General features: G+C 43.1%; 1 pseudogene across 1 annotated transcript; it reads left to right on the top strand.

Moving 5' to 3' along the window:
* The first annotated feature begins 4,878 nt into the window (after positions 1-4,878).
* On the top strand, positions 4,879-9,241 carry LOC311099885 (olfactory receptor 52E4-like; annotated as a pseudogene). The gene is made up of 6 exons: positions 4,879-5,025; positions 5,689-5,741; positions 6,556-6,777; positions 6,968-7,084; positions 7,203-7,400; positions 8,983-9,241. The product of its transcript is annotated as an olfactory receptor 52E4-like (transcript).
* The last annotated feature ends 8,695 nt before the right edge of the window (positions 9,242-17,936 follow it).

Below are 17,936 nucleotides of genomic sequence, written 5' to 3'. Positions count from 1 at the left end.
TGATTACATTGTGCATGTTCTTTTATACAGTAATCATTATTCAACATGTCCTCACCTGGGATTTGAACTCACAACCTCTTGGTTCACGGCGTTCTAATCTTCCTGCTATTCCACCATGTCTCTGTCAGTTATCAGTTAATTTGACGATTCTCTCGTCATCGATTTGATTTACTTATTTCAACAATTTAAAGTCAAACTGACAGAGTTTTAACTACTTTGCAGATATGAATCAAGATTCGTAGATTAACGTGGCTATTAGGCTAGCTTATCTATTTATGTAGCTATATATTTAGCAAGCTAAAAATACGGAGCCTAACGTTAGCTAGAGGGATGTCATGTCATCGGACGAGTGGGTGAGACGCAGGTGTCATTTGGTTATCTAGCAAGAAATGTGAATCACTTTGCTAGATAGCTAAGCTAGCTATGTTATCAACAGTTAGCATATCTCTAGTTGTCAATCAAATGGATTTGGCATTGATCAAATGAGCAGGCACGCAAGTTCTGATTCAGTTGTCAAAACGTGGGTTGGGACAAGCATGCATTGGCAGGCAAGCTGCAGAAGGACTAGCAGGCTACTTTTCCCCATCGTTTATCAGTGCAATTTTGATGGGCCAACTAGAAGCTGGAAAAGTTTGAGAGGGTTTATCTACTGTTCCCTCGTTAGTGTTGGGCTCACCTCGCTCTGGCTAACATTAGCTAGTTGTTGATGCACACAGACAACCGAGGGCGAGATAGCCTACCTCTTCATGGTTGTTTTGATATAGGACTGTAAAGTTCCCAAATGTAAAATGAGAAACTAATTGGAATTAGATCAGATAAGTGCGTTGTAACTGTTGCCAAATAATGACGTTAACATATATTGCTAAGAACGTGACAGTAAGGTGACTCCCCTAGTGGGTCTCCAACCCAGGCCACCAGCACCCAATGAACGCTCTAACCACTGTCCCAATAAGGGATATCTCTAGGGCACGTGCTTATTAGGCCAGTATAGTCAGGCCCTGTCCAGGAGAAACCCTAACCCCTCCTCCCTAGACACTCTGAAACAACTTTGATAGGTGGAAGCAAAAGGGTGATTGCACTTTGAAGTAAACCCCATCTCTGTTAAAAGTAAACTCAAACAAATATTTTATTGATCATAGAGATTCAGGAGTATCATTAAATCAGGTTAATATGCCCCACCAACATTTGCTGAAATAAGTAAATCAAAATTCAAAAGGCACTCGCACATCGGAGCTATCTTTGTTGCAGGTGCATGGCAACAGTTGAATAACATGAGAAAAAATAAGAAACCCAAACACTGCTCCTGATAGTATCACTGCTCTTTAATAAGCTCTGACGAAGGCCATGAGGCCGATACGTGAAGCTTAATGAAGAGCAGTCAAACTAGCAAGAGCAGTGTGCGGGTTTCTTCTTTTTTCTGAAGTAAGTAAATAAAATCAATGATGAGAGAATAGTCCGAATAATTGATACCTTAAACGGACATGGTGGCGTAGCAGGAAGATCGGCGTAACTTGAACCAAGAGATTGTGAGTTCTTAATCCCAGGTGAGGACATGTTGAAGAATAATAATGACTGATTAATTTAACATGCACAATGTAATCACGTATGTCAAAGTGTGTCAAATATGTAAGTTGAAAACACTATCTAAAAAGCACTGTGTGTGAGTATCACTAACCTTGTCAACAGACAAAGAGCGGTGAATGGATCAGTGGTTCACCAATCAGGGCCTTGATTGGCTCAGCAACAGTAACAAGATGTGATGTGTAAGGTTTTTTTTTTTTACTAATGTTTTTTGCAACGTTCTCATGAAACGTTTCTAGAACATTCCAATCTTTTGTTCTGAGAACATGGCAACCATGTTCTAGGTAAGTTCTATTTGACATTAAGGGATTGGTCTCTTGGAAACATTCCTTGCACATCACAGGAACATTCCTATGAAAATGTTAATTAATGACCTAATGAGACTCTTAACGGAACGTTCTTTAAAGTTGTGGGAACTGTTTGTTGTTAGCTGGATTTGGCCTGTTGCTTACACAATAGTTGCTCTCTCTCTCTCTCTCTCTCTCTCTCTCTCTCTCTCTCTCTCTCTCTCTCTCTCTCTCTCTCTCTCTCTCTCTCTCTCTCTCTCTCTCTCTCTCTCTCTCTCTCATCTTCAGAGAGAGTTTCTAAGCAGTGTGGACAAGCAGGTCTTCATTAGTTATCTCATTAGACTGTCTGTGTACTCAGTAGGAGACTCATGTGTTGACAGATAGAGGATGATTACTAGACCTCTATCTATGATACTACAGATATATAGAGGTCTAGTAATCATCCTCTATGATACTGCAGATAGATAGAGGTCTAGTAATCATCCTCTATGATACTACAGATATATAGAGGTCTAGTAATCATCCTCTATGATACTACAGATAGATAGAGGTCTAGTAATCATCCTCTATGATACTACAGAGATAGAGGTCTAGTAATCATCCTCTATGATACTACAGAGATAGAGGTCTAGTAATCATTCTCTATGATACTACAGAGATAGAGGTCTAGTAATCATCCTCTATGATACTACTGATAGATAGAGGTCTAGTAACCATCCTCTATGATACTACAGAGATAGAGGTCTAGTAATCATCATCTATGATACTACAGAGATAGAGGTCTAGTAATCATCCTCTATGATACTGCAGAGATAGAGGTATAGTAATCATCCTCTATGATACTACTAATAGATAGAGGTCTAGTAATCATCCTCTATGATACTACAGAGATAGAGGTCTAGTAATCATCCTCTATGATACTACTAATAGATAGAGGTCTAGTAATCATCCTCTATGATACTACAGAGATAGAGGTATAGTAATCATCCTCTATGATACTACTAATAGAGAGAGGTCTAGTAATCATCCTCTATGATACTACTAATAGAGAGAGGTCTAGTAATCATCCTCTATGATACTACAGAGATAGAGGTCTAGTAATCATCCTCTATGATACTACAGAGAAAGAGGTCTAGTAATCATCCTCTATGATACTACTGATAGATAGAGGTCTAGTAATCATCCTCTATGATACTACAGAGAAATAGGTCTAGTAATCATCCTCTATGATACTACAGAGATAGAGGTCTAGTAACCATCCTCTATGATACTACAGAGAAAGAGGTCTAGTAATCATCCTCTATGATACTACTGATAGAGAGAGGTCTAGTAATCATCCTCTATGATACTACTAATAGAGAGAGGTCTAGTAATCATCCTCTATGATACTACTGATAGATAGAGGTCTAGTAATCATCCTCTATGATACTACAGTGATATAGGTCTAGTAATCATCCTCTATGATACTACTAATAGAGAGAGGTCTAGTAATCATCATCTATGATACTACAGAGATAGAGGTCTAGTAATCATCCTCTATGATACTACAGAGATAGAGGTCTAGTAATCATCCTCTATGATACTACAGAGATAGAGGTCTAGTAATCATTCTCTATGATACTACAGAGATAGAGGTCTAGTAATCATCCTCTATGATACTACAGAGATAGAGGTCTAGTAATCATCCTCTATGATACTACAGAGATAGAGGTCTAGTAATCATCCTCTATGATACTACTGATAGATAGAGGTCTAGTAACCATCCTCTATGATACTACAGAGATAGAGGTCTAGTAATCATCCTCTATGATACTACTAATAGATAGAGGTCTAGTAATCATCCTCTATGATACTACAGTCTGTAGTGCGACTTATAGTACAGTAAGTGCATACATTTTTTTGTATGTGTATGTGACACCTGCAGGGATTGAACCCACAATCTTGGCATTGCTAGCAGCCTGGGTGTGAAGGCTTTTGCTCCTGCTCTGCTCTAACACACCTCATTCAGCTAATCAAGGTCCAGCTGCTAACTAGTATCTAAATAGTAGAATCTGGTGTGTTAGATTAGGGTTGGAGCGAAAGTCTGCACACCCGGCAGCAGACCATGTCTGGTATCAGCTAGCATTGACCTGAGCGGACATTCGTTAGCTCAATTCGTTAGCTCAACTGGATGAGTGTCTGCTAAATTATTTAAATTACTACATTTACTAAAACATAAAAAAATGATCTGAATGGTCATCTCTCTCCTACCCTTTCTCTCTCTTTCTCTCTTTCTCTCTCCTCCCTCCTCTCTCTGCTCAGCCTGTGTGGCTGGTAATTCCAGAAGGGTGTTGAGGTGTGTCCTATGACAACCACACAACAACAACAGCAAGGGTAATAATCTCTGACATGTCTACTTCACTCAATCTAGGCATGTCATACACAAGTACGGTGGCCAACAGGGGACATCCTACTACAGATTCACCATGGGGGCTGCAGGTATAATAGTGGAGGTGGTCTCAGAGCCAGCACCACACGTTGGTCTTCAGTCCAACAGACATCACTAGACTACTGAAGAGAGACAGTTGGATCCAGTCTGTGGTAAGACCAGGTAAGACTTAGTTTACACAGTATGTAGTTTTACCGTGTTAGACTATACAGTGTGTGGGTTCACCAGGTAAGAGTTGATCTAATGGAGGGAACGTGAAACCAATATCACCTTTACAGTGCTATTCCTTGGATCATTCATTAGATTTTTGAACTGTATCTGAAGTAAAAGTCAAATGTATTCTATTTTATACACTTTCTTGTCATTTTCCCACCAGTTAAAATAATTGTATTCTTAAAAAAAAGAAATATAGAATTACATTTAAAAAAATACAATTTAACTTGTTGGATAATTGCCGTTGTACTGATGCTGCTGTACACATCATTGCAATGTCTCAACAGGTGAATAAAAAAACAGTAATGTATTTATTTCCACAGATTATTTACGAGCCAGGAGGAACCACTGATAACACCACCAGTCAGGATGAGTTCCCTGACTTCTGACCCTAACTAGACAGAGAACATCGACACCATTATCCGACCCCCTTACTTCTTCATCAGTGGTTTCATAGACATCCCCCACATTAAGTACTATTACGTCTTCCTCTGCTTCGTATACATCGTCTCTCTGGTTAGTCCATAACTCTGCTCCAGGCTGTTGCTAACTAGCTGTGGTCCAGGCTGTTGCTAACTAGCTGTGGTCCAGGCTGTTGCTAACTAGCTGTGGTCCAGGCTGTTGCTAACTAGCTGTGGTCCAGGCTGTTGCTAACTAGCTCTGGTCCAGGCTGTTGCTAACTAGCTCTGGTCCAGGCTGTTACTAACTCTGGTCCTCTGTAGCTCAATTGGTAGAGCATGGCGCTTGTAACGCCAGGGTAGTGGGTTCGATCCCCAGGACCACCCATACGTAAAAATGTATGCACACATGACTGTATGTCGCTTTGGATAAAAGCGTCTGCTAAATGGCATATTATTATTATTAAACTAGCTGTGGTCCAGGCTGTTGCTAACTAGCTGTGGTCCAGGCTGTTGCTAACTAGCTCTGGTCTAGGGCGTTACGTAAGGCCAGCATCAGCTAGTTGGTCCACCTGATAAGCTAGAAAAGGTTTCACTTTCCTATCGAAAGCACACATGTATATATTTTTAGAGCTTAAGAAAACCTGATATGCTGTAGTGTCATTTCAGCTGGGGGCCTATAGCGCCACCCGTAGTCAACGTCTAAATGCATTTACCTGTATTTCCATTTTAGGTCATGGTTTCTCCTGTGTGTGTGTGTGTGTGTGTGTATTGGGTCTAGGTGGGCAACACCTTCGTCATGATGGTTATCTACGTGGACAGCAGTCTCCACAGGTAATCAGTCCTCTTTTATCTCAGTGGTAATAATACAGCATAATACTACCTTTATTGGACATTCTATCTTTTTTCAGTCCCAGTACCCAACCAGATGAATGACAACACACACAACACAGGCTCGAGCAGCACAGGGGCTCTGGCTGCTAGTTCACTCATTTTAGATTCCCCCCCATCAGCTTGGGATTTGAACTGTATCCCTGGTTACCGGCCTGCCTCTCAATAAGGCTTCTGAATGAAAACCACCAGTAGGTCCAGCTGGCTGGTCTATAGTTGATTCTGAATGAAAACCACTAGTAGGTCCAGCTGGCTGCTCTATATTTTATTCTGAATGAAAACCACTAGTAGATCCAGCTGGCTGGTCTATAGTTGATTCTAAATGAAAACCACTAGTAGGTCCAGCTGGCTGGTCTATAGTTGATTCTAAATGAAAACCACTATTAGGTCCAGCTGGCTGGTCTATAGTTGATTCTAAATGAAAACCACTATTAGGTCCAGCTGGCTGGTCTATAGTTGATTCTGAATGAAAACCACCAGTAGGTCCAGCTGGCTGGTTTATAGTTGATTCTAAATGAAAACCACTAGTAGGTCCAGCTGGCTGGTCTATAGTTGATTCTAAATGAAAACCACTAGTAGGTCCAGCTGACAGTGCACATTACAGATGACAGTGTACAGATATTTAGGATCTGCACATTTTGTCTACCTCTTCACTGATTGATTGTATTTACCTTCTCTGTAATTGTCTATGTCCTGTGTCTATTGCACAAATAACATTTCCCCATGGAGATAATCAAGTCACGATCTTACCTTACAGCCCCAAGTACATTGCTGTGTTCAACCTGGCCTTCGCAGACGTGTGTGAGAGCACAGCCCTGGTCCCCAAGCTCCTGGATACGTTCCTGTTCAGCAGACAGCTCATCTCCTACAACCAGTGCCTCACTAGCCTCTTCTTCATCTTCCTCTTCCTCAGCATGCAGTCCTTTAACCTCACCATCCTCTCCTACGACAGACTGGTGGCCATCTGCTGCCCGCTCAGGTCTCAGATAATACATCAAATCAAATAATTCAATTAAAATACAATTTCAAAAGGCCTACATAATTGCCCCTTGTGGGATAAAGAATGTATTTTGAATCAAATTGACTGCTTTCACTGACAATTCAACCTCATATATGAATACACTGCATCTAAAATCCTTATTAACAGCTTCTTTCCACTGTCCATATAGGTACCACATGATGGTTACTCACAGGTCCATGTTCCAGCTGACAGGTGCTGCCTGGGCCCTTGCTGTGTTCATTGTGTTGCTGGCTGTGTACCTCATCACCCGACTCTCCTTCTGTAGGTAGGTGGCTGAGAAGGTGAACCTGTAGCCGAAAGGTTACCGGGCTGGGTGCTGGAGAAAAATAAATGATAATTTGATCACTGTAACATATGGACACTGAAGATGTATTGTATTGTAGGTCTCTGGTGATCAACAGCTACTTCTGTGACCACGGTCCCCTGTTCCGTCTGGCGGCCCCCTGTTCTGATGTGGTCCCTAACATAGTGATGTCTTATCTCAACCCCTGTATAGTCCTCTATCTCCCCATGGTATTCATCATATCATCCTACATCTGTATCACACACGCCCTGTTCACCATCACACAGCCCCAGGACAGGTGAGAAGTAATACTGATCAGAGTCAGATAGTTAGCGAGATATTTTGTTTATATAACTAAATATATAGCTCTGATACTGATTGTTGTGCTGTCTCAGAAATACACTACATGACCAAAAGTATGTGGACACCTGCTCGTCGAACATCTCATTCCAAAATCATGGGCATTAAAATGGAGTTGGTCCCCCCTTAGCTGCTACAACAGCCTCCACTCTTCTGGGAAGGCTTTCCACTAGATGTTGGAACATTGCTACAGGGACTTGCTTCCATTCAGCCACAAGGACATTAGTGAGGTCGAGCCCTGATGTTGGGCGATTAGGCCGGGCTCGCAGTCTGCATTCCAATTCATCCCAAAGGTGTTCGATGGGGTTGAGGTCAGGGCTCTATGCAGGCTAGTCAAGTTCTTCCATCTCGACAAACCATTTCTGTATGGACCTCGCTTTGCACACTGCAGTGGAGGCTGCTGAGGGGAGGATGGCTCATAATAATGGCTGGAACGGAGCAAATGGAATGGCATTAAACACATGGAAACCATGTGTTAGATGTATTTGATACCATTCCCCCTTTTCCGCTCCAGCCAATACCAAGAGCCAGTCCTCCCCAATTAAGGCGCCACCAACCTCCTGTGGTGCACTGTGGCATTGTCATGCTGAAACAGGAAAGTGCCTTCTCCAAACTGTTGCCACAAAGTTGGAAGCACAGAATCGTCTAGAATGTATGCTGTAGCTAAGATTTCCCTTCATTGGAACTAAGGGGCCTAGCCCGTACCATGAAAAACAGCCCAAGACCATTATTCCTCCTCCACCAAACTTTACAGTTGGCACTATGCATCTGCCAAACCCAGATTTGTCAGTCGGACTGCAAGATGGTGAAGCGTGATTCATCACTCCAGAGAACGTGTTTCCCCTGCTCCAGAGTCCAATGGCGGCGAGCTTTACACCACTCCAGCCGACGCTTGGCATTGTGCATGGTGATCTTCGGCTTGTGTGCGGTTGCTCGGCCATGGAAACCCATTTCATGAACATCCCGACGAACAGTTGACGTTGCTTCCAGAGACAGTTTGGAACTTGGTAGTGAATGTTGCAACCGAGGACAGACAATTTTTATGCGCTTAAGCACTCGGCTGTCCCGTTCTGTGAGCTTGTGTGGCCTACCACTTTCTTGCTGAGCCGTTGTTGCTCCTAAACGTTTCCACTTCACAATAACAGCACTTACAGTTGACAAGGGCAGCTCTAGCAGGGCAGAAATTTGACCAACTGACTTGTTGGACAGGTGGCATCCTATGACAGTACCACATTAAAAGTCACTGATCTCTTCAGTAAGGCCATTCTACTGCCAATGTTTGTCTATGGAGATTGCATGGCGGTGTGCTCGATTTTATACACCTGTCAGCAACAGGTGTGGCTGAAATAGCTGAATCCACTAATTTGAAGGGGTGTCCACATACCTTTGTATATATTGTATGTTGTTAGAGTGATGGACTTCTCTCTCCCTCCTTCTCCTTCTCTCTCCCTCCTTCTCTCTCCTTCGCTCTCTCTCCTTCTCTCTCCCTCCTTCTCTCTCCATCTCTTTTTTTCCCTCAGAATCAGAGCCGTGAAGACGTGCACCTCACACCTGATACTCGTAGCCATATTCTACCTGCCTATTAATTTCACCTTCCTCCTTCACCCAATCATACCAACCAACGCCCGGATCATCAACCTCTCCCTGACCTCGGTGCTGCCACCCATGCTCAACCCAATCATATATGTTCTGAAGACAGAGGAGTTTAAGGAATCGGCCAAGAAGCTGCTTAGTAAAAGAGGAGCCCAGAGAGCTGTGGCGCCGGTCCAATCAACATGAAGTGTTCAACTTTATTTATATATCTATTTGACTTGTTTTTTATTGATATTCTGTGTAAGATAGTGTATCTGCCAAAGTGAATAATTGTTGCTTCACTTAAATGAGAAATATTTTTTTTCTTCCAAATGAAATATTGTCTTTAAAGCCATACAGAAAATGTCATAATAAAAAGTCTGGATACAACCCTAATAAAAATCAAATGTATTTATAACGCCCCTTTTACATCTCAGTTGTCACAAAGTGCTTAGCAAGCAGAAATGGAAGCAGTATAACCAGAAGAACACCCTAGAGTTGAAGAACACCCTAGAGAGGAATAACACACTAGAGAGGAAGAACACCCTAGAGAGGAAGAACACCCTAGAGAGGAAGAACACCCTCAAAGGAAAAACACCCTAGAAAGGAAGAACATCCTCAAAGGAAAAACACCCTAGAGAGGAACCAGGCTCAGATGGGAGGCCAGGGGTAGTTGTTTGGTGGTGCATGCTACTATAGTATAGTATAATTACAAATATTTGTAATTTCTATACAACCTATACGCTATTAATAATAAAATATAGCTAACAGTTGTCTTGATGATTCCATTTACGAAACAATGACATTTCAAGGACATGTCATATAGTACCAGGGTTGACCTGTGTGACCTGTTGACGCCCAGGTGAGTGCTCATCCCTGTTGTCTAGAGAACCTACTAATGGATACCTGTATGTCAGCCAACCCCTCCATGAGGACTTCACCATAGAGATCCTATAACCGGGGATCGAATTGAGGGGGTATGTGGGGGCAGACCCGTCGCCAGACCTCAGTCTTAAGGGGGGCATATGAAATGTAATGAAATGAAAATTCCCTCAAGTGGGGGGGGGGCACAAGCATTTTTGGGGGCGGGCCCGGCCCCCTATGGCCCGCCCATAGCGACGGGTGTGTGTGGGGGTAAGCCCTACCCTTGGTTTGAAGTCTAAAAGCATCGTCATAGATCGCTTCATATAATCATATAATCAGGATGCATTTATCCCCCTTCAATTTCTTAAGCTAACAAGAGGTATGCTTTTTGCCCTTTTCTTTAACAAGTCGTCAAGTTAATTCAACATTTTACATTTTACATTTTACGTCATTTAGCAGACGCTCTTATCCAGAGCGACTTACAGTTAGTGAATACATATTTTTTTTTATACTGGCCCCCCAGATTAGTATTTTATTTTAATTCTATCTTGGTCATAGACCTAAGCCTCCCAGGATTCCAATGACCAATTAACAGCTGCTTTTACAAAAGATAACTCCCCAGGGGTGCCTGCCCACGGACCCCCCCATATCCCCTCCTCCCCGAAAATAGCATGCCCCTTTTTAACTTTTAATAATTCAACCTCTGCCCATAACTCTGTCCTATGTAATTCAGTGTTTCCCAATCCTGTTCCTGGGGACCCAAAGGGTGTACATTTTTGTTTTTGCCCTAGCACTTACACACCTGATTCCACTAATCAAAGGATTGTTGATGAGTTGAGTTGATTAGTTGATGAGGTGATGAGTTGTTTAGTTGATGAGATGATTAGTTGATGAGATGATTAGTTGAATCAGATGTGTTAGTACTAGGGCAATAACTAAAATGTGCACCCTTTGGGTTCCCAGGACCAGGATTGGGAACTACTGATGTAACTCTATGGGCTCCACTAGTGGCCAGCAGGTACCGATGATAGAGTGTATCAGACTGCTGTCTCTAACCAGTATCCACACTAGACCTGGGCTATCAGGTCCACCATATCAACTTTACATCACACTAGACCTGGGCTACCAGGTCCACCATATCAACTTTACATCACACTAGACCTGGGTTACTAGGTCCACCATATAACTTTACATCACACTAGACCTGGGTTACTAGGTCCACCATATCAACTTTACATCACACTAGACCTGGGCTACCAGGTCCACCATATCAACTTTACATCACACTAGACCTGGGTTACCAGGTCCACCATATCAACTTTACATCACACTAGACCTGGGCTACCAGGTCCACCATATCAACTTTACATCACACTAGACCTGGGTTACTAGGTCCACCATATCAACTTTACATCACACTATACCTGGGCTACCAGATCCACCATATCAACTTTACATCACACTAGACCTGGGCACCAGGTCCACCATATCAACTTTACATCACACTAGACCTGGGTTACCAGGTCCACCATATCAACTTTACATCACACTAGACCTGGGTTACTAGGTCCACCATATCAACTTTACATCACACTAGACCTGGGTTACTAGGTCCACCATATCAACTTTATATCACACTAGACCTGGGTTACCAGGTCGACCATATCAACTTTACATCACACTAGACCTGGGCTACCAGATCCACCATATCAACTTTACATCACACTAGACCTGGGTTACTAGATCCACCATATCAACTTTACATCACACTAGACCCGGGTTACTAGGTCCACCATATCAACTTTACATCACTCTAGACCTGGGCTACCAGATCCACCATATCAACTTTACATCACTCTAGACCAGGGCTACCAGGACCACCATATCAACTTTACATCACACAAGACCTGGGCTACCAGGACCACCATATCAACTTTACATCACACTAGACCTGGGTTACTAGGTCCACCATATCAACTTTACATCACTCTAGACCTGGGCTACCAGATCCACCATATCAACTTTACATCACTCTAGACCTGGGTTACTAGGTCCACCATATCAACTTTACATCACACTAGACCTGGGTTACTAGGTCCACCAAATCAACTTTACATCACACTAGACCTGGGTTACTAGGTCCACCATATCAACTTTACATCACACTAGACCTGGGTTACTAGGTCCACCATATCAACTTTACATCACACTATACCTGGGCTACCAGATCCACCATATCAACTTTACATCACACTAGACCTGGGCTACCAGGTCCACCATATCAACTTTACATCACACTAGACCTGGGTTACCAGGTCCACCATATCAACTTTACATCACACTAGACCTGGGTTTCTAGGTCCACCATATCAACTTTACATCACACTAGACCTGGGTTACTAGGTCCACCATATCAACTTTATATCACACTAGACCTGGGTTACCAGGTCCACCATATCAACTTTACATCACACTAGACCTGGGCTACCAGATCCACCATATCAACTTTACATCACACTAGACCTGGGTTACTAGGTCCACCATATCAACTTTACATCACACTAGACCTGGGTTACTAGGTCCACCATATCAACTTTACATCACTCTAGACCTGTGCTACCAGATCCACCATATCAACTTTACATCATTCTAGACCTGGGCTACCAGGACCACCATATCAACTTTACATCACACTAGACCTGGGCTACCAGGACCACCATATCAACTTTACATCACAATAGACCTGGGTTACTAGGTCCACCATATCAACTTTACATCACTCTAGACCTGGGTTACTAGGTCCACCATATCAACTTTACATCACACTAGACCTGGGTTACTAGGTCCACCATATCAACTGTACATAACATTAGACCTGAGCTACCAGGTCCACCATATCAACTTTACATCACTCTAGACCTGGGTTACTAGGTCCACCATATCAACTGTACATAACATTAGACCTGGGTTACAAGGTCCACCATATCAACTGTACATAACATTAGACCTGAGCTACCAGGACCACCATATCAACTTTACATCACAATAGACCTGGGTTACTAGGTCCACCATATCAACTTTACATCACTCTAGACCTGGGTTACTAGGTCCACCATATCAACTTTACATCACACTAGACCTGGGTTACTAGGTCCACCATATCAACTGTACATAACATTAGACCTGAGCTACCAGGTCCACCATATCAACTTTACATCACACTAGACCTGGGTTACCAGGTCCACCATATCAACTTTACATCACTCTAGACCTGGGCTACCAGATCCACCATATCAACTTTACATCACACTAGACCTGGGCTACCAGGACCACCATATCAACTTTACATCACTCTAGACCTGGGTTACTAGGTCCACCATATCAACTTTACATCACACTAGACCTGGGTTACTAGGTCCACCATATCAACTGTACATAACACTAGACCTGAGCTACCAGGTCCACCATATCAACTTTACATCACACTAGACCTGGGCTAACAGGACCACCATATCAACTTTACATCACACTAGACCTGGGTTACCAGGTCCACCATATCAACTTTACATCACTCTAGACCTGGGCTACCAGATCCACCATATCAACTTTACATCACACTAGACCTGGGCTACCAGGACCACCATATCAACTTTACATCACACTAGACCTGGGTTACCAGGTCCACCATATCAACTTTACATCACACTAGACCTGGGTTACCAGGACCACCATATCAACTTTACATCACACTATACCTGGGTTACTAGGTCCACCATATCAACTTTACATCACACTAGACCTGGGTTACTAGGTCCACTATATCAACTTTACATCACACTAGACCTGGGTTACCAGGTCCAACATATCAACTTTACATCACACTAGACCAGGGTTACCAGGTCCACCATATCAACTTTACATCACTCTAGACCTGGGTTACCAGATCCACCATATCAACTTTACATCACACTAGACCTGAGCTACCAGATCCACCATATCAACTTTACATCACACTAGACCTGGGTTACCAGATCCACCATATCAACTTTACATCACACTAGACCTGGGTTACCAGATCCAACATATCAACTTTACATCACACTAGACCTGGGTTACCAGGTCCACCATATCAACTTTACATCAATCTAGACCTGGGTTACCAGGTCCACCATATCAACTTTACATCACACTAGACCTGGGCTACCAGGTCCAACATATCAACTTTACATCACACTAGACCTGGGTTACCAGGACCACCATATCAACTTTACATCACACTAGACCTGGGTTACTAGGTCCACCATATCAACTTTACATCACACTAGACCTGGGTTACTAGGTCCACCATATCAACTTTACATCACACTAAACCTGGGTTACCAGGTCCAACATATCAACTTTACATCACACTAGACCAGGGTTACCAGGTCCACCATATCAACTTCACATCACTCTAGACCTGGGTTACCAGATCCACCATATCAACTTTACATCACACTAGACCTGAGCTACCAGATCCACCATATCAACTTTACATCACACTAGACCTGGGTTACCAGATCCACCATATCAACTTTACATCACACTAGACCTGGGTTACCAGATCCACCATATCAACTTTACATCACACTAGACCTGGGTTACCAGATCCACCATATCAACTTTACATCACACTAGACCTGGGTTACTAGATCCACCATATCAACTTTACATCACACTAGACCTGGGTTACTAGGTCCACCATATCAACTTTACATCACTCTAGACCAGGGCTACCAGGACCACCATATCAACTTTACATCACACAAGACATGGGCTACCAGGACCACCATATCAACTTTACATCACACTAGACCTGGGTTACTAGGTCCACCATATCAACTTTACATACTTCTAGACCTGGGCTACCAGATCCACCATATCAACTTTACATCACTCTAGACCTGGGTTACTAGGTCCACCATATCAACTCCACATCACACTAGACCTGGGTTACCAGATCCACCATATCAACTTTACATCACACTAGACCTGGGTTACTAGATCCACCATATCAACTTTACATCACACTAGACCTGGGTTACTAGGTCCACCATATCAACTTTACATCACTCTAGACCAGGGCTACCAGGACCACCATATCAACTTTACATCACACAAGACATGGGCTACCAGGACCACCATATCAACTTTACATCACACTAGACCTGGGTTACTAGGTCCACCATATCAACTTTACATACTTCTAGACCTGGGCTACCAGATCCACCATATCAACTTTACATCACTCTAGACCTGGGTTACTAGGTCCACCATATCAACTTTACATCACACTAGACCTGGGTTACTAGGTCCACCAAATCAACTTTACATCACACTAGACCTGGGTTACTAGGTCCACCATATCAACTTTACATAACACTAGACCCGGATTACCAGGTCCACCATATCAACTTTACATAACACTAGACCCGGATTACCAGGTCCACCATATCAACTTTACATCACACTAGACCTGAGCTACCAGGTCCACCATATAAACTTTACATCACACTAGACCTGGGCTACCAGGTCCACCATATCAACTTTACATCACACTAGACCTGGGTTACTAGGTCCACCATATCAACTTTACATCACACTAGACCTGGGTTTCTAGGTCCACCATATCAACTTTACATCACACTAGACCTGGGTTACCAGGTCCACCATATCAACTTTACATCACACTAGACCTGGGTTACTAGGTCCACCATATCAACTTTACATCACACTAGACCTGGGTTACTAGGTCCACCATATCAACTTTATATCACACTAGACCTGGGTTACCAGGTCGACCATATCAACTTTACATCACACTAGACCTGGGCTACCAGATCCACAATATCAACTTTACATCACACTAGACCTGGGTTACTAGATCCACCATATCAACTTTACATCACACTAGACCCGGGTTACTAGGTCCACCATATCAACTTTACATCACTCTAGACCTGGGCTACCAGATCCACCATATCAACTTTACATCACTCTAGACCAGGGCTACCAGGACCACCATATCAACTTTACATCACACAAGACCTGGGCTACCAGGACCACCATATCAACTTTACATCACACTAGACCTGGGTTACTAGGTCCACCATATCAACTTTACATCACTCTAGACCTGGGCTACCAGATCCACCATATCAACTTTACATCACTCTAGACCTGGGTTACTAGGTCCACCATATCAACTTTACATCACACTAGACCTGGGTTACTAGGTCCACCAAATCAACTTTACATCACACTAGACCTGGGTTACTAGGTCCACCATATCAACTTTACATCACACTAGACCTGGGTTACTAGGTCCACCATATCAACTTTACATCACACTATACCTGGGCTACCAGATCCACCATATCAACTTTACATCACACTAGACCTGGGCTACCAGGTCCACCATATCAACTTTACATCACACTAGACCTGGGTTACCAGGTCCACCATATCAACTTTACATCACACTAGACCTGGGTTTCTAGGTCCACCATATCAACTTTACATCACACTAGATCTGGGTTACTAGGTCCACCATATCAACTTTATATCACACTAGACCTGGGTTACCAGGTCCACCATATCAACTTTACATCACACTAGACCTGGGCTACCAGATCCACCATATCAACTTTACATCACACTAGACCTGGGTTACTAGGTCCACCATATCAACTTTACATCACACTAGACCTGGGTTACTAGGTCCACCATATCAACTTTACATCACTCTAGACCTGTGCTACCAGATCCACCATATCAACTTTACATCATTATAGACCTGGGCTACCAGGACCACCATATCAACTTTACATCACACTAGACCTGGGCTACCAGGACCACCATATCAACTTTACATCACAATAGACCTGGGTTACTAGGTCCACCATATCAACTTTACATCACTCTAGACCTGGGTTACTAGGTCAACCATATCAACTTTACATCACACTAGACCTGGGCTAACAGGACCACCATATCAACTTTACATCACACTAGACCTGGGTTACCAGGTCCACCATATCAACTTTACATCACTCTAGACCTGGGCTACCATATCCACCATATCAACTTTACATCACACTAGACCTGGGCTACCAGGACCACCATATCAACTTTACATCACACTAGACCTGGGTTACCAGATCCACCATATCAACTTTACATCACATTAGACCTGGGTTACCAGGTCCACCATATCAACTTTACATCACTCTAGACCTGGGTTACCAGGTCCACCATATCAACTTTACATCACACTAGACCTGGGCTACCAGGTCCAACATATCAACTTTACATCACACTAGAACTGGGTTACCAGGACCACCATATCAACTTTACATCACACTAGACCTGGGTTACCAGGTCCAACCATATCAACTTTACATCACACTAGACCAGGGTTACCAAGTCCACCATATCAACTTTACATCACTCTAGACCTGGGTTACCAGATCCACCATATCAACTTTACATCACACTAGACCTGAGCTACCAGATCCACCATATCAACTTTACATCACACTAGACCTGGGTTACTAGATCCACCATATCAACTTTATATCACACTAGACCTGGGTTACTAGGTCCACCATATCAACTTTACATCACTCTAGACCTGGGCTACCAGATCCACCATATCAACTTTACATCACTCTAGACCAGGGCTACCAGGACCACCATATCAACTTTACATCACACAAGACCTGGCCTACCAGATCCACCATATCAACTTTACATCACACTAGACCTGGGCTACCAGGACCACCATATCAACTTTACATCACTCTAGACCTGGGTTACTAGGTCCACCATATCAACTGTACATAACACTAGACCTGAGCTACCAGGTCCACCATATCAACTTTACATCACACTAGACCTGGGCTAACAGGACCACCATATCAACTTTACATCACACAAGACCTGGCCTACCAGATCCACCATATCAACTTTACATCACACTAGACCTGGGCTACCAGGA

Source organism: Coregonus lavaretus, assembly GCF_964263955.1.
Source record: "Coregonus lavaretus genome assembly, chromosome: 24".
NCBI classification, from domain to species: Eukaryota; Metazoa; Chordata; class Actinopteri; order Salmoniformes; family Salmonidae; genus Coregonus; species Coregonus lavaretus.
Note: the sequence above shows the minus strand (reverse complement) of the source record. Positions and strands in the feature narration are given on the sequence as shown.